Source organism: Corvus moneduloides, chromosome 2 (assembly GCF_009650955.1).
Source record: "Corvus moneduloides isolate bCorMon1 chromosome 2, bCorMon1.pri, whole genome shotgun sequence".
Taxonomy (NCBI): Eukaryota; Metazoa; Chordata; class Aves; order Passeriformes; family Corvidae; genus Corvus; species Corvus moneduloides.
Window position 1 is genome coordinate 53,672,532 of NC_045477.1, and position 5,978 is coordinate 53,678,509.

The 5,978-nt window shown below is 43.6% G+C and overlaps 1 long non-coding RNA gene across 1 annotated transcript; it reads left to right on the forward strand.

The window, feature by feature from the left end:
* Positions 1-495: 495 nt before the first annotated feature.
* LOC116436446 lies at positions 496-3,114 on the forward strand. Its single transcript, XR_004237017.1, has 2 exons — positions 496-1,269; positions 2,737-3,114. It is a non-coding gene; the product is annotated as an uncharacterized LOC116436446 (long non-coding RNA).
* Positions 3,115-5,978: the final 2,864 nt, after the last annotated feature.

A 5,978-nucleotide genomic window follows, 5' to 3' on the forward strand; every position in this document is an offset into this window, starting at 1 on the left:
AGCCAGCTGAGGACACATATTGAAATGTACTTAGTGATATACTCATTTCTACTTAATTACTTGTGAAACAAAGTGCTCACAGCCAAAGGATATTTCTTTAGGATGCAGAGGATAGCTCTGAGAAGGATTGATAAATGTAAAAGATACACAAAGCAATATCAGTCCACCTACTTGCCAATGAAAGGAATTTCACAACAACATTTTTTGTAGTGCTCTGTGTTGCCTATTTTAATGTCCAAACTGATAAGATTTCCACCATTTCCCTTGGAAGATTAGGTACGTTTCGTGGCCAGGATTTTTTCTCCCTGTAATAATCAACCTGCTTTGTCTTCTCTTTTTTAGAGTTCAACTGTGTTTTTCCGAAAAATAAAACTTACCATAATAATTTCTCTCTCTCCTCACTAACTGCACCCAAGGGATCATCTGAAAAGGGTGTCTAAAAAGACATTTTGGTTGAATTAAACTCACTTTTTTCCAGGGATGGGTGCTGGAGGAGGAACCAAGCAGAGCAAAATACCTGAGTGGGAAGAAGAAGGTTCCCTAAAGTCTGTTGCATTCCATGTAGCTCCTCCTGAGAAGCAATGTGTACTGGCTGAGAATGCTCCCTTTCACTTGTGACCATCCAGGTGAGGAGAAGCCTCTCTCATGGCAAGCAGATTTGCATTGCTGCCTGTTTGTCACTGGGTGATAAAAGACACACAGATGTCACACGTGTCTGTTGGTAAGTGACTGCTTGGCTTTGGGGTAAATGCAAGATCAGACATCACCAGGGAAAAAGCAAAATGACAAAAACCACTGAAAAATAAGAAAGGGAGAGAAAGTAGAAAAAGTGTAGTGTAGATAAAAACTGTTCCCAGTTCTTTCTCTAAATCTGCCACCTCTTTATTCTCTAAAACCCTTAAACGAGAGGATACTCACCCTGCTGTCTGAGTCATATGCCTCAATCATCTCTGAAGTAAGTACCAAAGAAACAACAGAAGACGTCTAAACAAAACCAGGGAGAACACTGGTTTCCTTGACCACTAAGGCAAATCCAAAATCCCACTGTCAAGTCTTTTGTTGACAGAAAAGGAGCATCTGCACTGGAAGTGGTGAATCTGGGGCAGCACACAAAAATGGAACTGGGATCTGAATGCTGGGACTGAATCTCAATCCAGATAGATACTACAAACTGAATAAATGAGAAAAAGAAGATGTGAAAAACCATTCAGACCTCACCCACAAAGGGACTAGCTATTCTTCTTCACTGGAACAGCCCCTTGGTTGTAGGTGAGTTTTTCAGCGCTGTCCTTGTCTTTTACTTCCACAGTATTTTCTATGTTGTGCCCAGTCTGGGTTTATCTCTCCCAGCAGTCAAGACCTTTCAGACCACCTTTGCATCTCTGTTGTTCCACACCCTAGACATGTGGGACAATGGAGGCCCAAAGAGGAATCACAGGGATGAAATGGAGACAGGAGAGAGGGCATAAAAAGAGGTGCAAGACAGATCCACCCTCATTGCAGTGGGTTATGAAAAGATCTGAAAGGATAATGGAAAAAACAAGTACAGGCAAGCTTAGCAGAAAATCTGGAGAGATTGATTTAGTCCTCTTCCCTTTGAAGAGGCCTGCATAAAGTTAACAGTAGTTTAGAAACCAGGAGGGATCTGTCTTCTTGATCTGGAGAAGTGGGCCCATAGGAAAGAATATCATGTGGTTTAACAAGAACAAGTGCAAAGTGCTGCACCTGGGTCAGGATAACATCCGGTATCAACACAGGCTGTGGATGAACAGATCCAGAGCAGTCCTGCTGGGAAGAACTTGGGGGTGCTGGTGGGTGAGAGGCTGGACATGACCCAGCCATGGGCACTCACAGCCCAGAAAGCCAAACGTGTCCTGGGCTGCATCCAAAGCAGCGTGGGCAGCAGGGCCAGGGAGGGGATTCTGCCCCTCTGCTCTGCTCTGCTCTGGTGAGACCCCACCTGCAGTGCTGCATCCAGCTCTGGGGTCCTCAGCACAGGAAGGACAGGGACCTGTTGGAGTGAGTCCATAGGAGGATCACTGGGATTATTAGAGTTCTGGAACATCTCTCCTATGAGGAAAGAGTAGAGAATTGAGATTCTTTACCCTGGAGAAGAGAAGGCTTTGCAGTGACCTAATTGTGGCCTCCCTGAAGGTAGCCTACAAGAAAGATGGAGAGAGACTTTTTACAACAGCATATAGTGACAGGACAAGGGACAATGTTTTAGACAGAGAGTAGGTTTAGGTGAGTTATTAGAAAGAAACTCTTTACTGTGTGGGTGTGAAGCACTGGAACAGGTTGTATTTACCTACATGACATGGAGGAACAGCTGAAGAGCAGGGAACACAACAATGGACTGTCTGTCAGGTGAAAATATGGAAGCATTGGACATCTTTTCAATACTTAAAAGGGGCTTATAAGAAAGATGGGGACAAAGCTTTTAGCAGGACATGTTGCTATAGAACAATGGGTAATGGTTTTAAAATAAAAGAGGGTGGATTCAGACTAGATATAAAAAAGAAATTTTTTATAATGAGGATTGTGAAACACTGGAACATGTTTCCCAGAGAGGCTGTAGATACCCCATCCCTGGAATAATTCAAGGTCAGGATGGATGGGGTTCTGAGGTACCTCATTTGACTGAAGATGTCCTGCTCATTGCAGGGAAGGTTGGATTAGATGACCTTTAGAGGTCCCCTCCAACCTGAACTAATCTATGATTCTTTGATATTTCAGGGTTTTTTTCACTTGCTGGCATCTGAGACACAAGTATTTCCTTCAGAGTTTCCTATCCTCCTGCCTCATATCAGAGCACCTCCAGCAGATCCCCTCTGAGGAAGACCAACCAAGAAACTGTTGCTCCAGGAAAGGGGATTTTTCAGGCCTAACAAAAATTTGCACAGAAGACATCTACATTCCCAACGAAAAACTGAAGGTTTCAAAAACAGAAAAACTGCAACCCCAAAAGTGCCAAAACCTAAGCGTCCTTGGTCCAAACCCAGAACTTCTTTACCAAAAAACACTGTAAATGTTGCTTTTTTGTCATAACTCATAAAACTAAATTACCTTACTTCCATTTGTTCTCTTTAAACAAATAATCTTCTGCACAAATCAGTTCTAAGCAGCACTTCCATTACTCACAGAAATTGCAACATCTTCTGGCAAGTCGTTCAGGGTAACACAAAGTGGTCTAAACACACTGAAGGGGTGACATCGAGAAAAGGAAATGTTGCACACTCTTCAGTGTTTTAACGTTTGTCCTTGACCTTTTAACAAAACAGTAAAGGAAGGAAGCAGAAAGCACAGATTGCTATTAGTGTTGTTTTCACACTAAAGCAAATTTTCCCAAGTTTGTGACCAGCACTGACAATAAACTTGTCTAAGGAAGGTTGGGTTTTGCTGTAGCACAGCTACAGACTCAGCAAAAACAAGTTTGCTGTTCTTCCTGCTTCCTCCTATCACACCAGATGTGTCTCTCCACAGTACCTAGACTCAAACATATACTCCAGCTACATCCTAGCACTCTACTGGGGCAAGAGTGGAGTGTGCAGAAAGCCTCTTCTGCCTTCCCACACTTTGGTTTCCAAGGAGAGAGGGGGCACTTCGATGTTATTTGGGCCCCAAATCCCCAAGTAAGCTGCAGCAGGCATGAAAGGTACATTTCTAGAAAAGGGTATCTAAAGCCACCTGCCCAAGAGCACAGACTGTGGGAACCCAGCAGTGACTCATACCCCTTATTTGCATCCTCCCTCACGATTTCTCTCTTGCTTTCTTTGTCTGTTTCAGAATGACTCAAGCAACAGCACTTGCTCGTCAAAGACAAAGCATTTCCTGGTCAAGCTGTAGGGTATGACCTGGTCTCAGCACTTGCTTGGGAACGCACTTGTGACAATAATGCTTATACCAAAAGAACAGTGTTTTGCTCCTAAAATTCAGAAATGCCAGATTTATCTTTGCTTAAGCAACTTTAATCCTTTCCTTTCTGATTCAACTCTCTGATGCATGGAACCAGGTTTGCCCTTGCCTATGCAGCAGATGACAGATAACTTCATCTTGTAGGAGAGAAGACATGCCAGGGAGCTCAAATGAGACACAAGAATGACAGGTGAAAGCTACCACAGAGGAGAAAGTTTATACCTATACCACTAAATTTGTGCGGGACATCTATGCCTCCTGCCAGGCCAAGGGGCACAGTCTGGCTCACACAGAGGCTGCTAACAGCCACTGCCCCCTAAACAGCCTGCCTGTGACCATCCCACCAAGTGCTTGGCCATGAGCTTCTCCTGGGCCCTACCTGGTGCCCCACTGTCCCTAAGATAAAACTTTTAATTCTAGACAAGCCAAGGGTTGTCCTGAATCCCACCATGCACCCAGAGTGGTGCTTCTATAGCGCAGACCTGGTGGATGAAGGATATTGCATGCCCAGAGGGGAGGAAGGTTCTGCAGGTGCTGAAGGCATGGTGTTGGCTGGGATGGATAGTATGGGAGGCAGGGGGGAATCTTACCCAACACTGGTTCACTTGTGGGTCTGGCTGGGAGCAGTCCTAGGGAGAGCTGTCCTCAGATTGTTCTCTGCAGTGTGGGAGGCCAGGCCGGATCCTTGGTTTGTTTCCTGGCCCTCTTTTATTTAGGGATGCAGGAGCACCCTCACAGGGACTGTATGCCACCTCAAAGGTCACTAAACAGCATGATCCAGAAGCAAAGGGAACCCTATAAACAGTAATAATCTTCCCAACACCCAAAGATAAGAACCCCTGAGATCTGAAGCGCTGAGATTTTCTCAAGCCAGGATTTGGTTTACTTTTCCCTCTCTCAGTAGTTTGTAAGTAACTTAATTTATAAACAGGTATAAACCTAAGTAGCTTTTGTTCTACACCAGGCTCATCAGACCCCTGCTTAGTCTTAGACTAATGTTCTTCATTTCCCATTTTTCCTTTTTGATAGGCTTCTGTCTTTCAGCAGGCAGAAAGAGTCTTCAGTCTGTCCTACTCACAAAGACTTTATTCAACCAAGAACCTTTCTCTGAGTACAGTTCTTGTGACAGCACCCTGTTGTCACTGAACACAGGCTGTAGCAAAGGTGTGAAGCCATTTACCACTTATTAACAGATCCCAGGAGAAGTGATTTTCCTGTTTGCATAAAATGTGTGTATTGCCCTCTGACTCCTTCTGTTGCATCAGAGCTGTCACAGAAATGTGGAGCAAACTATGTGTTGTAAGGTTCATGGTCCAGCCACGTAATGACACAAATGACATTCCCATGCAGGCTCATCCCCTTCAGAATGCAAAACTGAAAATAGCAATCTGGTTTAAATCTCAAAAACCAAAAGTGCTACAGACCTAATGAGAGATCTTAAAATCTAATTTTCAGCACCACAAGCAGTGTTTCCTACCTAATGTATATAAGCAGTTTAAATGGAGCTGGGAGTTGCTTAGAGGTTATTCAACAAAGGAGTATTTACAAAGGTATCTTTACTTAGCCTACACCACTTAGGAACACTTTCAGTTGAGTAAAACTACCTTTTGTTTTGGACAGAAGTGTAGCATTAAGTTAATTAAAAGCACCACCCATTCCAGCTGACTTTACAAATTTGGCATATCCAGCATGTGTGACAAACGAGTGTTTTCCAATGTGACCCAGCACTTACGTCACATTCCAAACTGGCCCTCATTGAAGAGGGCTGCAAGTATTTTTTCTGCTTTTGTGATACTCTGCAGCCTGATTATTCTACTGATAAAACTAATGTTCTACCAGCCAGTAATATTAATAAAACACCTTTAGATTGAATGAAAATTCTTCCTACTGAGCTAACAAGATGTCTGTGTCATACATGATCCCAGGTAAGTTCCAGCATTGCCTCTTTGCCAGTATCTGGCTATACTCTAAATTTATGATTTATTAAGAGCAGGGAATGAAAAGTGTTCTCATGGGACCCACACATTGCCTGACTGGGCTGGATTTCTGGGTAATCCTGAAGC